The sequence below is a fragment of the Myotis yumanensis genome, unplaced genomic scaffold (assembly GCF_028538775.1).
Source record: "Myotis yumanensis isolate MYYU_CA2020_CCGP unplaced genomic scaffold, mMyoYum1.0.hap1 SCAF_1, whole genome shotgun sequence".
In the NCBI taxonomy this organism is placed as follows: Eukaryota; Metazoa; Chordata; class Mammalia; order Chiroptera; family Vespertilionidae; genus Myotis; species Myotis yumanensis.
In genome coordinates this window covers 187,414,285-187,433,208 of record NW_027223752.1, presented here as the reverse complement: position 1 = coordinate 187,433,208, position 18,924 = coordinate 187,414,285, and the positions used below count along the sequence as shown (strand labels likewise).

The following is an 18,924-nucleotide window of genomic DNA, read 5'->3' as shown; positions in this document are numbered from 1 at the left end:
TCAATGTGTGATTTTTAACAGACTCCAGTCTATGTTGTTTTGTTGGTTTGGTTTTTTTTTTCTCTGTTCCTGATTCCTAAAATATTCTTTCCTCAGTATCTTCGTATGATTACTAACCTGTGCTATGAAGCCCAGCTCAGATTCCCTAGGAAATATTTCGCTATTTTCCTCAACTTCTGAATAGAGTCAGAATAACTTTCTTTCTACCACAGGATCCAGGTACTATTATTAGAGTATCCATCACTCTCTGCTGGGCACCAAGGACAGGACTCGTGTCTTAAATATTTCTGTATCCTTCATCATCCAACACACGTCTTAAACATTGCGTGGTCTGAATGTCCATGTCCCCACAAAGTCTGCAGGTTGAAATCCTAATCCCCCAGGTGATGGTATTAGAAGGTAAGGCCTTTGGGAAGTGATTAGGTCATGATGGCAAAGCCCTCATGATTGAGATTAATGTCTTTACGAAAGAGGTCTCAGAGAGCGTGCTTGCCCCCTTGCCTACGTGAGGATACAATGAGAAGTTGGCAACCTGGAAAAGGGACCTCACCTGACCATGTTGGCACCCTGACCTCAGATTTCCAGCCTCCAGAATTGTAAGAAGTAAAATTTCTGTTGTCTATAAGCTACCCAGTCTGGGATATTTTGTTATAGCAGCCAAAACAAACTAAGACCTACCTGCAGGTGCTTTCGGTTAGAGGACTCCCCTTTTGTCAGCTGAATCTTTCTTTGTACTAGTATAGTCACTAATTTCCAAACATCTTACCAGATCCAGCTCTCTTCAACCCTCAGCTCTCCGTCTCACTATATATATTTTTCACTTTCCTTCAGTCTTATTAGAGGAGACATCAAGATGCTTGTTATAGGAAAAAGAATTTAACTGTAGGTATAATAACCCCCTAAAATGAAAATGACCTTTAAAAATGAATCCACTAGTATTGACTCATCCTTGCCTCCTGCTGTCCATTAATTGGCCATGTTTCTTGAGTGAAAAAAATTTTTTCAATAGTCTTAGAAAAGGAATGGAGAATGACCTGCTGGAATCTCTACCCCTGCTGGTACTAATTATTTTAACCTGGGCAAATTACTTGTACTTTCCACCAGGGTGGCCCAGCCTGTAAATGTGTTTTGTGTTATTTACACACATCTCACAGGGTATTTTGAGACTAATTGTGAAGATATCTGTGGCCTAGAAAGGCAAAGCATAATTCCTGGGGAAGAGGCCCTGCAGTTTACCCCTCAGGAGAGGCCATTCAAACCTCTGATTTCTTCTCCTGAAAGCGGGGGTTATGGCTGGATTCTGAGCAATGTGGATTTCTGTCCATTAGGAGTTAAACTGAGACCAGCAACTCATTTCACAGGTCATGTTCCAGCCATCAAAGTTTAATTACTATCAAACCCCACTGGCTCAGGTCCCTAATATATTAGTGAATGCAGGAATAAACGTTCCAAAGGATCCAGTTACCAAGTCCCACCTTTCTGAGATAAAAAGACATTGAAAGGCACCAGGGTAAAGGCCAAAACAGATCAACTTGAGACTACAACTTCTTTTTTTTAATGAAAATAACAGGTTCCATTTTGATGATTAGGACACATGATTCTGTTTCAAGGAAGTCAATCTGCAGACACAGTAGATGAATCTGAAGAACTCTGCCCTTCACCCTGAGACTGGCCTAGTTGCTATGGCAACACATAACTAGTTTTCTTAGGTTGTTGTGAGCCTGATTTTCTTTAGGTTAAAGATTCTCTTGATACTATTTGCACTGGGTGTTCTTAAGACTAAAACAATCTAGCAGTTGCAAAACATAGATTTCTCACCTAGAAATTATTTGTTTGGTGGGAAAAGGTGTGATGATTCTGGGCCATACATGAAAGGAAATGTCTGCAAAAATGGGTTCAAAGGCAAAACACCGAGTAGTGAGGGGCATGTAGTTATTACTAAATAGGGCTTCCCCTCCCCTATCACCTTTCCTCATTTCAGGCTTTGCACACAGGGTTTTGATGCTGTTGTTTGGATGGTTGAGTGGATAGTGGCTGGTGTTAGACACTGCACGTATAGCTCACTGTTTGCTGAATGTGGGTGCTGAGGAAGGACTTGGACAAAGTGGAATAACAGAGAATAAGAGAAAAGGCAAGTCAGCCATCCTGAGAAGCTACAGAGCTGCTCAGAGATCTCCACATCAAAGGTACCTGGTATTGCTTTTCTGAGACTGGATTCCTAAAAGGAGACCAAAGAAGTGGTTAAAGACTTGAACTGTAATTACAACCTTCAGTGTTTATTTTGGTGCCTGAAATAGAAGATCAACTCCCCGTGCACAGAAATAATCTAGAATTCTTATGAGGAAGAATGGCTACAGGGATCATCTGGCAGCTCAGCTAGTTGACTGAGCAGTGGAATCCCTCCAGGGGGCATCTTCATAGGAGTGCATACATTCCTAGTAATTCTGAAGGAAAGAATATGTCCTCTCTTAGAGATCTTCATCTTATACTCCATAGAAAACATGGCCATTGATGTCCATCAACTGCCCGTTCTTCCCCATACCTAGGACTAGTGTGTTCTGTTTTGAAATGGAAGCAGATTCTACCTTAAAGATTGTCATCCCTCTACCCAAACTCAGCCTGTTCACCCGTTATTTCTCCAGAGCAAAAATAACTGCACCTTGCCTCCATAGAGTGCTTTTCAAGAACTGCTGACACAGCACTTCAGTTGCCCCTCACAAAAGCCACAAGCTATTTCTGGGTCCTAGGATGTTGAAGGATATTTCAAACATTCAGTGGGAACTGAGGAAGGAGAAAGTTCCTGAAAAAGAACGTGGTATAGATTGTTGTCATTGCTCTGGTCCCTGCTCTCTCTGCCTCAGCCCCCAACCTGTTGACTGAAGCCAACCAACAGGGTTTTGGGTTTGCCCCACCCATCCCAGCTGGTGTTCATTCCTTGCTAGGGTCAAGCACACAGACACAGAGGTGAGGTGGCCTTGGGAAGGGAGGAGAGCTGGGTGGAGGGCCATTAAATGTTGACTCACTCGGGCTTGGCCAGACTTCCTCCCTTTTTCCACACTCCAGTACAATTTTGGTGAACTTAAGTAAACTGTGCATACTGCTAAGCATCCCAACTTCCTTTTGGGTTTTTATCACAGACCCACACCAGCTCCGGTATATGAAAATCCCCTCCCCTCAACACTTGATAGTGAAAGCAGGTCACAGGGAAGAGCATACTTATAAGCATTCCAGTTTTTTAGTTTTCTGGGCAGAATCCTGTTAGAGCCTGGCCTGCTTCTACATTCTTCAGCACCTCCCTCGATACCAATTTTTCCTTAAATGCCCCGCTAAATATGTGCATTTAAATTTCCATTTCTTGGACGTTTTACATGCTGCTTTTTAAAATGTCCCTTGTGCTCTTTCCTTCCTTCTCTCTGTTTTATGCATCTTCAGTACCACCTGCACCTACCACAAGGCTACGATTACAAAGTACATTAAAATAAGTGCTTTCGAGATACAGCAAATTAAAGGGACTTCTGAAAGGAGGCACATCCCCTTCCCCATACTCTCTTGTCTCTGAGTCTCCTGCCAGCCTTTATCCAAATGTATGTACATTTAGGTACAACACCACTTTGTACCTCACTCTTATACTACTTAATACCACGTGACATATTTTCTGTGTTGTCACATGATCTTTGGATTTATAATATGTAATGACTATATTATATTCCATCAACAGAATAGAGTATGTGTTTGATATCTTGATAGACAGCTGGATTGGTTTCGCTTTTTCTTCCTAAATTTTTTTGAAATTAAAAAAACAGTTTTACTGATACAATTCATGTACCATACAATTCACCCATTTGAAGTACACAATTCAATGTTTCTTTTATACTCGTGGGGTTGTGTGGTCATCACTACAATGTAATTTTAGAATATTTTTGTCCTCTGCCAAAAGAGACATTTCCCTATTGGCAGTCACTCACTACTTCTTCTGTTTCCTTCCCCAGCTCTAGGCAACCATTAGTCTACTTTCTATCTCTATATATTTTTTCCCATTCTGGAAATTTTATATAAGTGGAATCATATACTGTGTGGCCTTTTATGACTTTCATTTGGTATAATATTTTCCAAGTTCATCCATAATATAGCATGTATCATTACTTTATCCTTTTCATTTCCAAAGTATTCCATTGAATGGATATATTAACACTTTATTTACCAATTAGCCACTTGAGTTATTTCTACTTTGGGACTATTATGAATGCAGCATCTATGAATATTCATGTACAAGTTTTTGTGTGGGATATATGTTTTCATTTCTCTTGGTTACACATAGGAGTGGAAATGCTATATCATAAGGTAACCATATGTTTCATATTTTGAAGAACTACCAAACTGTTTTCCCTGTAATTAACACCTGGAGAAATATACGTGTTTGTCTTTTTTTATTATTTCTTTTTTTAAGTGTTTTTATTGATTTGAGAGAGAGGAAGGGAGAGGGAGAGAAAGAAATATCAATGAGAGAGAAACATTGATTGTCTGCCTCCTACATGCCCCCTACTGAGGATCCCGGGCATGTGCCCTGACCAGGAATGGAATGGCGACCTCTTGGAGTATGGGACGACACTCAACCAACTAATCCACTCCAGCCAGGTCTACTTTCTTGTCTTTTGAATCATTTCTTTGGAATATATTTCCAGCAGTAGGGTTCCTGTGCCAAAGAGAATGGACATTTTTATGGCTCTTGTTACTTAACTACCTAATTATTGCTTTTCAAAAGGATGGGACTGGCTTGCATAGCTACCGCTCACATGTATGTACACACACATGACTCATTTTTTTTTCACAGCAAACTCATGAGGATGATGCCACAATTAACCTCAGATTTATAGATGAAAAACTAAGGGCCACAGAGGTTAACTAACTCAGTGTCAGATGACCAATCAAAGCAATACAACACCCTTTTTATGGGCTTCATTGACTTAAAGTGTCTGTACTCAATGTGTCCCTGGTTTTAATGAGTAATTGCTGACTATGGCTTTGTCCTGTAATTTCTTCGCTGGTGTCATAGTGAAACAATAAGCTTGGAGTCAGAGGCATGGGATCAAATTCTGGCCACATAGCTTGCTAGCTTTGAGATCACTAGTAAGCTGTTGGCTCTTGCTAAGCCTCCGTTTCCCCAAAGGTAAAACAGGCATCATAAGCTAATCTGGAGGATTAAGATTTGGTTCACCCAAAGAAACTTACATAATAAACACTAATATAATGTTTTGTTAATGACAAATGTTTTATTGCTATGAAATAGGCATCTATGAATCTCTATTATAATTTAATAAATAGATTTCCTCCCCTACTGTTCATCAAAAAATCATCTTCCAAGTACTATCACTTAGCTCTGTAAGAACTTTATAAGAATTTATATATAAAAACATTGATAAGAAATGTAAAATTTATAAGAATGTTTCAATAAAAAATATAACAATTATAGATTATAACAACTATAAAAAGTATAAATAGATTTTTAGAAGTTTATTACATAGGTTTAAATAAGTATATTTAATTTTTAAGTTAAAAATATTCAAAACATTATTATAAATCATAATTATAAATTTTAATTTACTTAAAATAAAACATATATCCTCTAAAATAAGCAAATATTTTAAACATTTTAAAAGAGTAATTAATTATGAGTTAATAAAATGAGCATAGGCTCATAAAAGTAAATGCTTTTAAAATAAGTATATGTCTGACTCTCAGAACCTTGTAAATAAAAACTAGTGATATAGTGGAAAGAGCCCTGGCCTTCTATTCTGAAAACTTGAATTTGAGAATGGCTTGATATATGACCTCTTTGGGGTTCTACTTATTTTAGCATTTAAAAATATATAGTGTGCAATATCCTTTATTTTAGGAGATCCAAAAAGACATTGTATCTGAAACCACTAAATCAACAACACATAAATATTATACATCTCTTTGAACCGTCAAAACCAAGACATGGCCAAGTTATACCACACAATGGTCCATTCACATGTATGATATGAACCTTACATTCTCCAGGAGTTCAGAAAAGAAATTGAAAAATGTGAAGTCATGTATTCAAACATGAGAATATATCACATAGAAGAAGAAATAGTTCCCCACAGTTCTCATATGTCAATGGAGATGAACTTCATACACAAAATGATGCCACAAGTATGGGCTCTAAGAAATCCAAACCTAAAGTGATCACAATGGAACTTCAACAAGAGGAAGGGAGGGAGCCAGGGTGCCATAACTTACCCCTCTGCAAATGAGGGCAGCAAATTTGGGGATAGGTATCCATGAGAAAGAGGCATGCTATGGGCTGAATGGTGTCCTTCCAAAATTCATGTGTGGGAGTCCTAACTTCCAGTACCTCAGAATGTGACTGTACTTAAAAGTAGTGTCTTTAAAGAGGTGACTGAGTTAAAAGGAGCTCATTAGGATGGGGCCCTAATCCAAATGACTGGGGAGCTTAAGCAGAGGAAATTTATACATTGACATACGCAGAAGGAAGATCACGTAAAGATACAGGGAGAAGACAGCCATCTACAAGCCAAGGAGAGGTCTCAGAAGAACCCAACACTGCTGACACCTCGATCTGAGACTTCTAACCTGCAGAGTTGTGAGGAAATAAATTTCTGTTGGTCAAGCCACCCAGTCTGTGGTACCTGGTTATGGCAGCCCTGGAAAATTAATACAAGGCATCCTAGCCCTTCTGCTACATTGCTAGTCCAGATTTTCAGGTTTTAGCCGACCATCCCTGGTTTGTGCCAAAAGCAGCCTAGTTACTGAGCAAAAAAGATTACCAACATCAGGAAGAAGGGCTTTTAGGATCAGAGCCATTTGGGAACTTTTAGGCTGTTATTGTAGCTAAAAGTTTCCAAATGAATTGGAGAGAGGCTGCTGCAGTGACAGGGGACAAAGCAGATGCATGAGTTTGAATGGGTGGCGTTCTGTTTGTCCATCCTGAGCAGGCCCTGGGGATACTCACGTGAATAAGAGGGCATCTTACCCTCAAAGAGCTGCCCCCAAGTCTAGTGGGGGAGAGAGGAAAACAAATAATATTCAAGAGGAGTGTTGCATATAGAAGTACAGGTATGCAGAAGGTGCAATGGGAGTGGGTGGAGGAGCGTCCAGCCCCAGTCAGGAGAGGAGTTCCTGTGGCTGGGGGGCTCCAAGAGTGGGTGGTGCAGAAGCTGAGTATAGGACAGAACAAAAGTTAAGTAGACAAAGAAGTGGGGTGGGACTGGGAGGGTAGGAGAGGGCCCGGGGATATGAAAAGAAGTTTATGGTGTTTCAGGAAGAAAAAAATATCATGAATGCAAGAGGTCAGCAATAAAGGATATGTTAAATTTTTATGTGAGCCACAAATAATTTGGTGCTGTGATATCTTACCGAGTGAGACAGAGGTGCTGAGATGGTGCAGGAAGGTGTGCAGGAAGCACAGGATTCTTTGGTAACCATGTTTGAATGGATTACTCGGCCACCAGACAGGAGTATGCATTTGAAAGGAGGAAAGACTGTAAGCGAGGGAACCAGTTAGGCTGCTGTTGCCACAAACCACGAGAGAGAGGCTAGTGACTGAAAAATCTGGACTAGAAAAGTAGCAGAAGGACTAGAGAAAGGAAAGACTCAAGAAAGAGGTTGGAATTAAAATAAGCAGAACTTATACATTGCTTGGAAGTGGAGGTTGAGCTAGGAAGGATTATTGGCAGATTTCTAGGGAGTAAGGAAGTGGAGATGAGGAGTAAAGACTCTTGATAGGGTTCCAAGAGAAAGGAAGAACATGGTAAGGGTGCAGGTGAGGTGCACAGAGGGAGACCTTGTTTGCATCACCGTATGTGTAAGGCGCTAAAAGATGCAAAGAGCATTCGCCACTTTGGAGCTCTGACTCTAAACATACGTATTGGTCTTCGATGTAAATTTGTACAGTGATCCCACTTTATCCATAGTTTCACTTTCTGTGGTTTCAGTTACCCTCAGTTAACCATGGTCCAAAAATATTAAGTGGAAAGTTCCAGAAATAAACGACTCATAAGTTTTAAATTGCGCATCATTCTGAGTAGGGTAATGAAATATCGCATTGTCCCTAGAAGGTGAATCATCCCTTTGTATTGTCCAGCGTCTTCACTACTTACCCATGAGTCACTTGGTAACCAGCTGGGATTATCAGATTGCTGCCAGTATCAGTGCTTGTGTTCAGTCTTATTTTACTGATGGCCCCAAAGTGCAAGAGTAGTGATGCTGGCAGTTCAGCTGTGCCAAAGAAAAGGCATAAAGTGCTTCTTTAAGTGAAAAAGTATGTATAGAGAGGGAAAACATAGTGTGTATAGGGTTTGGTACCACCAATGCTTTCAGGCATCCACTGGTGGCTTTGGAACATATTCCCCCACAGGTAAGTGGGAACGACTGCAGTACTTTTTGGCCTTAACCTGCTTTCCTGTCTCAACTTGAACTTTTCGCTGCAGTAAAAATTGTCTGCTCGCTCCTATGAACACATTTTACTTATTTATTCCTCAGTTGTTCGTACACCTTTGCCTCCCCCTCCCTGCTGGCTCCATCCACTAGCTGTGGGAATGTGGGAAAGTTGCTTTGCCCTTCTAAACCTTAAACTTCCTCAGACAGAAAATGAGGATAATGGTCATACCCATTAAACAAGGCTGCATCCGGTAACGCAATTCTCATTTGTAGTTTTTTTAAGAGCTGTCATTGGTTTGGGAATTTTTTGGTATATATTTGTGTGATTTTAATAAGAAAGCACATATTATTTATCTCCACTTCCCATGATTCTAAGTTCCCCAAGGAAAGGACCTTCTCTATTCTTATCTATCATTGTGTCCCCAAACTTAAGCAAAGTATCTGGCATATCACTGGCACTTACCAAATATTTATTGAGTAAATAAAGAAATAGTTAAATGAAGAAATGAATGAATTCCTAAGACTGTTCTTAAAAGATAAGTAATAGGGAATACAGTCAATAATATTGCAATAATGATATATTGTGTCAGGTGGGTACTAGACTTATTGGGGTGATCACTCCATAAGCTATATAAATGTGTAATCATTATGTTGTACACCTGACACTAATATAATATTGTATGTCCACTGTAAATGAAATAAAAAATTTTAGTTAAAAAAAAAAGACAAGAGAGGGATAGGCACAGAAAATGGGGTAGAGATTTTGAGACAGTAGGTTAATATACATATATAGAAAGATGAGAGAGAGCAATTGTCTTTGAATGATTGCATATTTTCAGAAAGGCCATAATGTCCTAGAAGGGCCAAACCTGAGGAACCTTGATGATCTTGAAGATATGCAGGATCCAGCAATGTATTTTAGGTAAGAAGCACCTGAATCGGCTCTATGGTCTACAAGAATCACTTAGGTGTCATGGTGAAGAATGTATTAGAAGAGTATGAGGTTGGAGGCCTGGAGATCAGGTAGGTTCCTGAGAGCTGACATAAGGTGGTGCTCTATTTGGGGATACAGAGAAGAAATTGGATTCTAGAGAATCAATTTATCACCCTCCTACAGATAATTGCTGACCAATATCAATTTAAAAAAAAAATATTACTTGGCTCTTTGTTCTTAGTGAATGCCCTCGCTCCATCTTGTATATATATCTTGATATTAAGTAAATATTGTGTCTTTGTGTTCCCAAATAAAATAAAAAAAAAGGAATGAAGGTGACTCTAGAGTTTGAGTAGGGAATATAAAAGGAAAGGTGTTAATCAAAGGTATAAAAACTTGCACATTGACTGGAGATGCTGAGTCCTCATCTTAACTTTCAGACTAAGATGTGCTTTTATTCCATGGTAAACATAGTAAAGTGAAATATATCTTAATTTTCTCTCCTTGAAGCTGAAAGATTGCTCAGAGTTACTCTAATATTTCTAAGAAGTATATCCTATCTAATAAAGAGGGGATATGCTATTTGACTGCCCCACTCTCAAAGATGGCGGTGCCCATAGCCACAAGATGGCCAGCAGGGGAGGGCAGTGAGGGGTGTCCAGGCCTGCAGGGAAGGGCAGTTGGGGGCAACCAGGCCTGCAGTGGAGGGCAGTTGGGGGCGACTGGGCTGGCAGGGGAGGGTAGTTAGGGTTGACCAGGCCAGCAGGGGATAGCAGTTTGGGGTGACTGGGCCAGCAGGGGAGGGCAGTTGGGGGCGATTGGGCTGGCAGGGGAGCAGTTAGGCATTAATCAGGCTGGCAGAGGAGTGGTTAGGGGGCAATCAGGCAGGCAGGCAGGCGAGCGGTTGGGAGCCAGGAGTCCTGGATTGTGAGAGGGATATCTGACTGCTGGTTTAGGCCTGATCTGTGTTTATTTACATTCAGTGCTGTGTTTATTTACATTCTGAGGGATCAGGCCTAAACCAGCAGTCAGACATCCCTCGAGGGGTCTGAGATTGGAGAGGGTGCAGGCTGGGCTGAGGGACACCCCCCCCCCAAGTGCACGAATTTCATGCACCAGGCCTCTAGTACAATCATAAAATGTCTAAACAATATAGCCCTTAACTCGTCATTCTAAAATTTTATTGCGTTACTAGAAATTAAGTAAGGTCAGATGGCAGATCACAAACGAAGCCATAACCCATGGGCATAATTCTCCCAGACAGCAGAGAGGTGGTGCAATTTCAAGTGCAAAGGTTAAAGATGTCCCACCCACTGACTGTCTGCACCTGAAATTTCTTTTACAGGGCAAAGTCATTCATTCTACAATTAACAGACTCATCATCAGGGTGATCATAAGTTACATAAATGCCTAATCACTAAGTTGTACTCCTGAAACTGACATAGTATGTCAACTATAACTGAAAAATAATTTTTAAAAATCTAAAAAAAAAGATTTTAAAAAGGCAAAATAAATTATCAAAAGGCTTAGTGTGTAACATTTCTTGGGAGAGATGACATTTTTTGTTTTAATTCACAACAAGGGGGAAATGACTGAGGAAAAATAATCTCTGAAGATCAGGTTTTGATAGGAAATAGAGCAAAGAGGAGCAACCAATGATTGCAATTGAAATGAGGGATACAGTGGGGTGCTTGATACAGCGACTGCCCCATCACTGGGTTTTGGGGTCCTCGGATAACATGCTACAGTGATACAGGGGCCAAAAACAGCCCTTCGCATTTTAATCCTTAATAGGGAAAAATAAACAGTCTTAAAAATATCATTCAGATTGTGACTTCTACACATATAATTTATATCATTTTATGTATTTAAGTGGGATTATGGTATAATTCTCAGGAACAGGAATGGTGATTTATGAAAGCAGTAATTGACCCACCAATAGATGAACTTCTCCTGATGGCAGGGGAGCCCTCCCTGGGTTGGACTTTAGAACAAAACCAGAGGTGAGTCCTGCTGGGGCGTGTCCAGGGAAGTGTCTGGCGTGGGGTGCACAGCACAGTGCTGTGTGTTTATTTACATTCATTTTGAGTCAGCTGATTTACTTTATTACATGTGAGTCATTGTCCAAACGGCATTCACATTAAAGAGAACAGAATCTAGTTTCAAAAGAATTGGATGTGAGACTTTTATTTAAAAAAAAATTTTTTTAAATATATGCTTTTATTGATTTTAGAGTGAAAGAGAGGAAGGGAGAGGGAGAGAGAGACAAACATCATTGTCAGAGAGAAACATCAATAGGCTGCCTCCTGCACACCCACTACTTGAGAACAAACCCACAACCTGGGCATGTGCCCTGACTGGGAATTGAACCAGAGACCTCTTGGTGCATGGAGCCACGCTTGACCCAATTGAGCCACACTGGCCAGGGCAGACTTTTCATTTTTGATTCCTGAAAAAAGAAAGAAAAGACACTACTACCTTTCTTTCCCCTGCTCTACCCAACTCAGCTTTGTTATGAATGGTCGTTTTGGTCAGACATCATGATTGAGGCATGATTTACAAACCAGAGCATATAGACATCCATTTTAGTTTCTCTCAAAAATAAGAAAAAAGAAAAAGGATTTATAGTGATATCTATTTTAGGATAGCGGGTGCCTGCCAATGACATTTTTGTCTGAAATCATATTATGGAAGGTGAAAACTGAAAAGCAGGTATGTTTCAGAACAGAGTCACCTCTGCCCCTTGTCTCTTAGTGGCTCTGACTTTCTTCTCACATCTCTAATCAAGGCAGTCTGGGCTTCCCAGACCTCTGGGGTCAAGGAGGTCACAAATTTTCTCTACCTCCTCTGGGGCAGATAGTCTGCTCAGCAACCTGGAGGCCAATTAAGGCCCCATCCAGGTGGAAACTCCACTCAGCTATTGCTCTAAAGCAGGGGTGGGGAACATCCAGCCCGTCTGGCCCTGTCAAGGCAGTAGGGGTGAGATAATTAAATGTTTGACCAAATATAGCAGGCTAATTTTTAACTTGATAATTTTGTATGGCCTGTGAATGATGTTATAAATATCCAGATGGCCCTTGGCAGAAAAAAGGTTCCCCACCCCTGCTCTAAAGGAAGCCACTATCCTGATCTTTAACACCATCGGTCCCCCCAACCTCAACCTTGAACTTTATATAAGTGAAATGATACAAAAATGTATTCTTCTGGATCTGCACTCTTTTCCTTAATATTATGTTTTTGAGTTGCATCATGCCATCGTGTATGTCTTATAACTGGTTCACTTTCATTGCTGTAGAGTATAGTATTCCATTCTCTGAATACGTAACAATTTGTCCATTTCACTGCTGATGGACAGTTGGGTTGTTTCCAATTGAGGGCTATTACACACAAGACCATTTTGAATATCTTTTCCCATGCCTTTGCTGCACATATATATGTTTTCACTATGTGATATATAAATGAGAGTAGAATTGCTGGATCATAGACTCTGCATATACAGTATTCAATTTTAGTAGACAATGCCAATTAGTTTTCCACAGTGGTTGTACCAATATGTACTCCACCAAATTTATAGTTTCCTCAACAGTATCTTTTAATGCAGTGGTTCTCAACCTTCTGGCCCTTTAAATACAGTTCCTCATGTTGTGACCCAACCATAAAATTATTTTCGTTGCTACTTCATAACTGTAATGTTGCTACTGTTACAAATCGTAATGTAAATATCTGATATGCAGGATGGTCTTAGGCGACCCCTGTGAAAGGGTCATTCGACCGCCAAGGGGGTCGCGACCCACAGGTTGAGAACTGCTGTTTTTTTTGTTTGTTTGTTTGTTTGTTTTTAAAATATGTTTTATTGATTTTTTACAGAGAGGAAGGGAGAGGGATAGAGAGCCAGAAACATCGATGAGAGAGAAACATCTATCAGCTGCCTCCTGCACACTCCCTACTGGGGATGTGCCCGCAACTAAGGTACATGCCCGTGACTGGAATCGAACCTGGGACCCTTGAGTCTGCAGGCTGACACTCTATCCACTGAGCCAAACCGGTTAGGGTGAGAACTGCTGTTTTAATACATTTGTTTTTCTGTTTATATTAGCCAAAGCTGGTTTCTGCTCCCTGCAAATAAGAACTTCAAGACATGTGGAAAACCTGGAGAGGAGTATTACAGGTTGGGAATAGCAGAGAAAGGCACTGTGGTCATTATATAACTACTGTGTGTTGACTATTTACTAAGCAAATACTGTATCTCAGTGGATAGCTAGATAGATAATCTGTTAATCATTCTGCTTAACAGACATATGCCAGGCACTGTGTTAGACAAAGCCTTGTGAACTATTTAGACTAACATTTATGCAGCTGGAAAATAGACATGTAATAAATTGAGATACATTGGTTAAGATAATCTATTATGTAATGACAGAACAGAATTTGAACCCAAGGTTTTCTGGCTCCAAAAACTATGCTGTTCAGCAAAATATCACAATGATATTGCCTCTTTTTAAAGCCAAGAAACGAGTTAGTTTATGAAGGGCTTTCAGAGAAGATTCTGTTAACTCTAAATGACATCAGATAGCACGGACCAGCTTCCAAGGTTCTCTCTTTTCCCCAGTGTCTGTGTAGTGCATCCTCAGCTTGATGGTGGGTGTGTCATGGAAACAAACATTCTGAAGAACGGAGAGCAGGACAAATTGCTTGACAACATTCTTCAGCTACTGGCAGCTATTGGTGCTGCATTCCAACTCTGCTAAAAGGGGAGTCTTAGGTAATAATGGTAACTCATATTCTTAACATGTTTTGCATCCCTAAACCATTATAGGTCAAAATGCTGCTAGGTCATACAGAGTGAGAAGCTCTTCACTATCGCTGCTCAAGTCTTTCTTTCAAAGATGCCATTTTTTTCAGAGTAAAGAAGGATTTTATTTTCTGTTATGTTTCATTTTATTTCATTCTTACAGATAAATATGAAATTTGAACCAGTTTATCAAAATACTAAACTGGCCAGAACCGGTTTGGCTCAGTGGATAGAGCATCAGCCTGCGGACTCAAGGGTCCCAGGTTCGATTCCGGTCAAGGGCATGTACCTTGGTTGTGGGCACATCCCCAGTGGGGGGCGTGCAGGAGGCAGCTGATCGATGTTTCTCTCTCATCGATGTTTCTAACTCTCTATCCCTCTCCCTTCCTCTCTGTAAAAAATCAATAAAATATATTTTTTAAAAATACTAAACTGATTTAACCTGTAAAAATGTTACAGATTGTAAAACTGATGTGTTTTGGTCGGTTGGCTTGTTGGTTGGCCTTGTTGCTGTTAATATGTTGGTGATAGTTTTTTGATGTTTGACTGGCATAAAGTGTTAATCATCCATGGCCCCCGAAAAATGCTTAGGAGACACTTTATTCAAATGAAGAGGATTTCTTTCTTGGGTGGAATTTCCCTCAATTCTTTCATTTAGTTTCTATTATTCTAAAACATAGCTAACTCCAAATCATGTCACATCAAAAAAACAGCATTGGGATCCACTAAGAGACTGGTAGTAACTACCCCTAAGAAAATACCTCCCCTGGCCAAATAGGGACGGTGAGAGTAGGACAATAAGAGAGTTTAAATATTTTCTCTTGGCTCCTTATCTAATTGCATTGTTTCCTAAACCAATTCTGTTTTGAACACTCCTTTCTAAAAATTGCTATTGAAAGAGTTACAGTATCATCTGCTGCCTGCTGCTTATAACTGACAAGAGATTGCTATATGAAAATGGTCTAATTAATCATCCTTGAAGGGAAGTGAAAACTGTGACTTCCATCCAAATGCAAAGATCACTTTAGCGTTGGTACTTTCTTTCCTATTTTTGCAGCTTGGGCTGATGGGAACACATGCATACCAGCTGCTACTCTCACTGGGGCCACTTCAGCCTTCAGAATGCGGGCAGCTGACTCCATCCATTACACCAGGTGAACCTGAGCGCCTCTATGCACTTCATCCTCAGTCATATTTGCAGGCAGGGAGATGCCTTCCCATCGCCAGGGAAAGGCAGCCTCTTCTGCAGAAGGGCAGACGTGCAGCAGATGCAAAGTCCACCTGGGCCACACCAGGAAAATGTACGCCCCAGGAATAGTGTCCAAGTAACACTCTTTTCCCAAACCTCAATATTCTGAATGGACAGTTGATTCTTTCTGAGGGTCTCCAAATGTACTTGATAGTTAAAGACAAATTGAAGCTAGAATTAAGCTCTTGATGGAGAACAATTCACTTAGGCTCTGAATTTAAAAAAAAAAAAAAAAGAAAGAAACTCAGAGGATGAGCCACCACTGCTCCTTGGGAACCTGGTATTTAGGTGCTTCAATTGTCAATCTGGTGTTTACTTTCTCTGAGTCACCCTCCCTCTAATTCATTATTCCTCAACTGATGATTTTAATGAATTTTCTTTAGAGACTTAGAGAATGTTAAAAACACAAATAGAATGTCTCGCAGGGGAAAAAAATCACAAGCGGCTTCCTTTGAAGCAGATCTGAGTTGAACTGCCTCGAGTGAGGAGCCACTGAAAGGACTTTCTGTGACTTGCAGACTAGTTACTGAACACGACTAGATAATTAAAACTGCAATGGAAATCCGCAAGGAGAAGTTATTTAAAAGCAGATTCGTTATCCTTGGACAGATATGAATAAATGATACGGCTAACATAAAGCATGGGATTGTCATCTTTATGGTTGTATAGCATTTATCTTGGTATTCTGGAGACAATGCACAGAACAAAATTACTAGCAAAATACGTAATAATAATTTAATTATTGACCACAATTCATTAATAAGAAACTTATTATTAATTTCTAGGGTTGGGCTGTTATGAATAAAGCTGCTATGAACAAAAAAAAATACAAATAAAACATGACAACACAGCCATTATATTCTTAGCATTCTATTTAACTTCAGTATCTACCCTTTAATATTATGGATGTATATAAATAATAGATATAAAAGAAAAATGAAAGTTCATCCACCTTAATTTACCATTACATTTGGTCTATATCTAGGCACTACTTGATCTGCCCTGATAAAATCTAAGAACTTTTAGTACCTGACCACCACACACCACGCACCTGACATTTGCTCCCATCATATGTCCAAAAACATTATGGCAGAATTAATAAAATAAAGAAAAGTCTTTTTTTTTTCAATTTCTACCCAGGAGATTCCTGCTGCTCTTTGGCTGAATTTGAACTATGGTCTCTATGGAATGTATTTGTTTTTGCTGAAATTTGGAACCTAGCTAAGGTCAGTGTGAGTTGTTAACATTAACTAACCATTCAGCTTAATATTAAACATTGTAATGGATTGAGAGGATTCATTTGCTTGGTTTCTCTTTAAATGTATCATTCACATATTGAAATGTAGCTCTGAATTGTATTAATTTAATGAAAATCTTATGTCAGAGGCAGATGTTGACTTGCCTTTTGTATTCTATAATGTCAGTCCAATGCATGTATCCTGATTTGGAGGGTCTGAGAATTCTCATATACTCTGGGAATTACTTTAATTTGAAAAAAGGCTAACTAGACTCAAAGCAGCTGTAAACTGTGGCCATGCCCATTTGCTTCAGTCTCCTCAAGAGGGCTGTGTGTGTGTGTGTGTGTATAAATACAAATAAAAGTGACTAGAAAGAAGCTAGACAATAATCAAGACAGTGTACTATTGGCAAAAGAATATAAAAAATCAATCAATTAAACAGAATAGAGAGCCCAGAAATAGACCCATACAAATATACTCAACTGATCTTTGACAAAAGAGCAAAAGGCAATACAATGAAGCAAAGATAATATTTTCAGTAAATGGTGCTGGAACAACTGGACAGCCATATGTAAAATAACGAATCAGACACAGCTCTTACACACTTCACAATAATTAACTCAAAATGTATCACAGTCTTAAATGAAAAACAAAAACATAAAATTCCTAGAAGATAAAATAGGAGAAAATGTAGATGACCTTGAGTATGGAAATGATTTTTAAGATACTGCACTAAAGGCACAATCTATGAAAGAAATAATTGATTAGCTGGATTTCATTAAAATTAAAAATGTCTGCTGTGAAAGACAATGTCAAGAGAATGAGAAGACAAGTCCATCTCATAAAGGATTATTAACCAAAATATACAGAAATTCTTAAAAGTCAACAATAAGAAAACAGCCAGTTTAAAAAATAGGCCGAAGACCTTAATAGTCACACAAACGAAGATGTACAGATGACAAATAACCCCATGAAAAGGTGCTCCCATCATATGTCATCAGGAAAATGCAATGAAGACAACAACGAGATGCCACTAACAATGGCCCAAAGCTGGAACACCGACAGCACCAAATGCTGACGAGGATGTAGAGCAACAGAAACTCTCATTCATTCTGGTGGGAATGGAAAACGGTATAGCCCCTTTGGAAGACAGTTTGGCAATGTCTTGCAAAACAAAATATATTCTTACTATATGATCCAGCAATCATGCTCCTCAGTATTTTACCCAAGGGAGTTGAAAACATACCCACACAAAAACCTACACACAGATCACTATAATAGGTTTATTCATAATTGCCAAAACTTGGAAACCACAAAGATGTTCTTCAGTAGGCGAATGGATAAATAAACTGTGTGGTACATCCAAACAATGGAAAATCATTCAGCACTAAAAATAAATGAGCTATAAAGCCATGGAGGAACCTTAAATGCATCTTGCTAAGTGAAAGAAGCCAATCTGAAAAGACTATGTACTGTATTATTCCAACTATGTGAGAGTTGGGAAAAGATGATCTATGGAGATAGTAAAAAGTACAGTGGAGCCGAAACCGGTTTGGCTCAGTGAATGGAGCGTCAGCCTGCGGACTGAGAAGTCCCGGGTTCGATTTGGGTCAAGGGCATGTACCTGGGTTGCGGGCACATCCCCAGTGGGGGATGTGCAAGAGGCAGCTGATCGATGTTTCTCTCGCATCGATGTTTCTAACTCTCTCTATCTCTCTGTGAAAAATCAATAAAATATATATTTTAAAAAAAAGTACAGTGGCTGCCAAGGTGATAAGTAGGCTGAGAAAGAGGATTTTCAAAGCAGCAAAACTACTCTGTATGATACTATATGATAATGGATATGTTATGTTGTATATACTTATCCACACCCATAGAAGGTACAACCTCAAGAGTGATTCCTAAGGTACACTATGTACATTAGGATAGTAGGATGTGTCAATGTAGGTTCCTCAGTTGTCACAAATGCACCACTCTGGTGGTGGATATTGATAAAGGAGGAGGCTATGATTGTGTGGGAGCAGAGGGTAAATCTGCAACTTATTTGCAATTTTGTTATGAACCTAAAACTACTCTAAAAAATACAATAAATAAAATGACTGGAGGGCTTTTAGTTTTTAACATTGAAATGTTTAGCGGTGATATCTCTAAATAGGACTCCATGGGGTTCGGAATTCTGTTTTATTCACTGTTTTATTCCTAGCACCTACCATTCTGCCTTGCACAAAACAGGCGACATGAATAGATTTCTTGACTTCTTGCTGCTAAGTTACATTCTGTGTACACT

At 39.5% G+C, this 18,924-nt stretch overlaps 1 protein-coding gene across 1 annotated transcript in view; it reads right to left on the bottom strand.

Moving 5' to 3' along the window:
- Positions 1-18,924, bottom strand: part of RASGEF1B (RasGEF domain family member 1B) — a 532,983-nt gene that overhangs the window by 156,129 nt on the left and 357,930 nt on the right. The window lies entirely within an intron of this gene.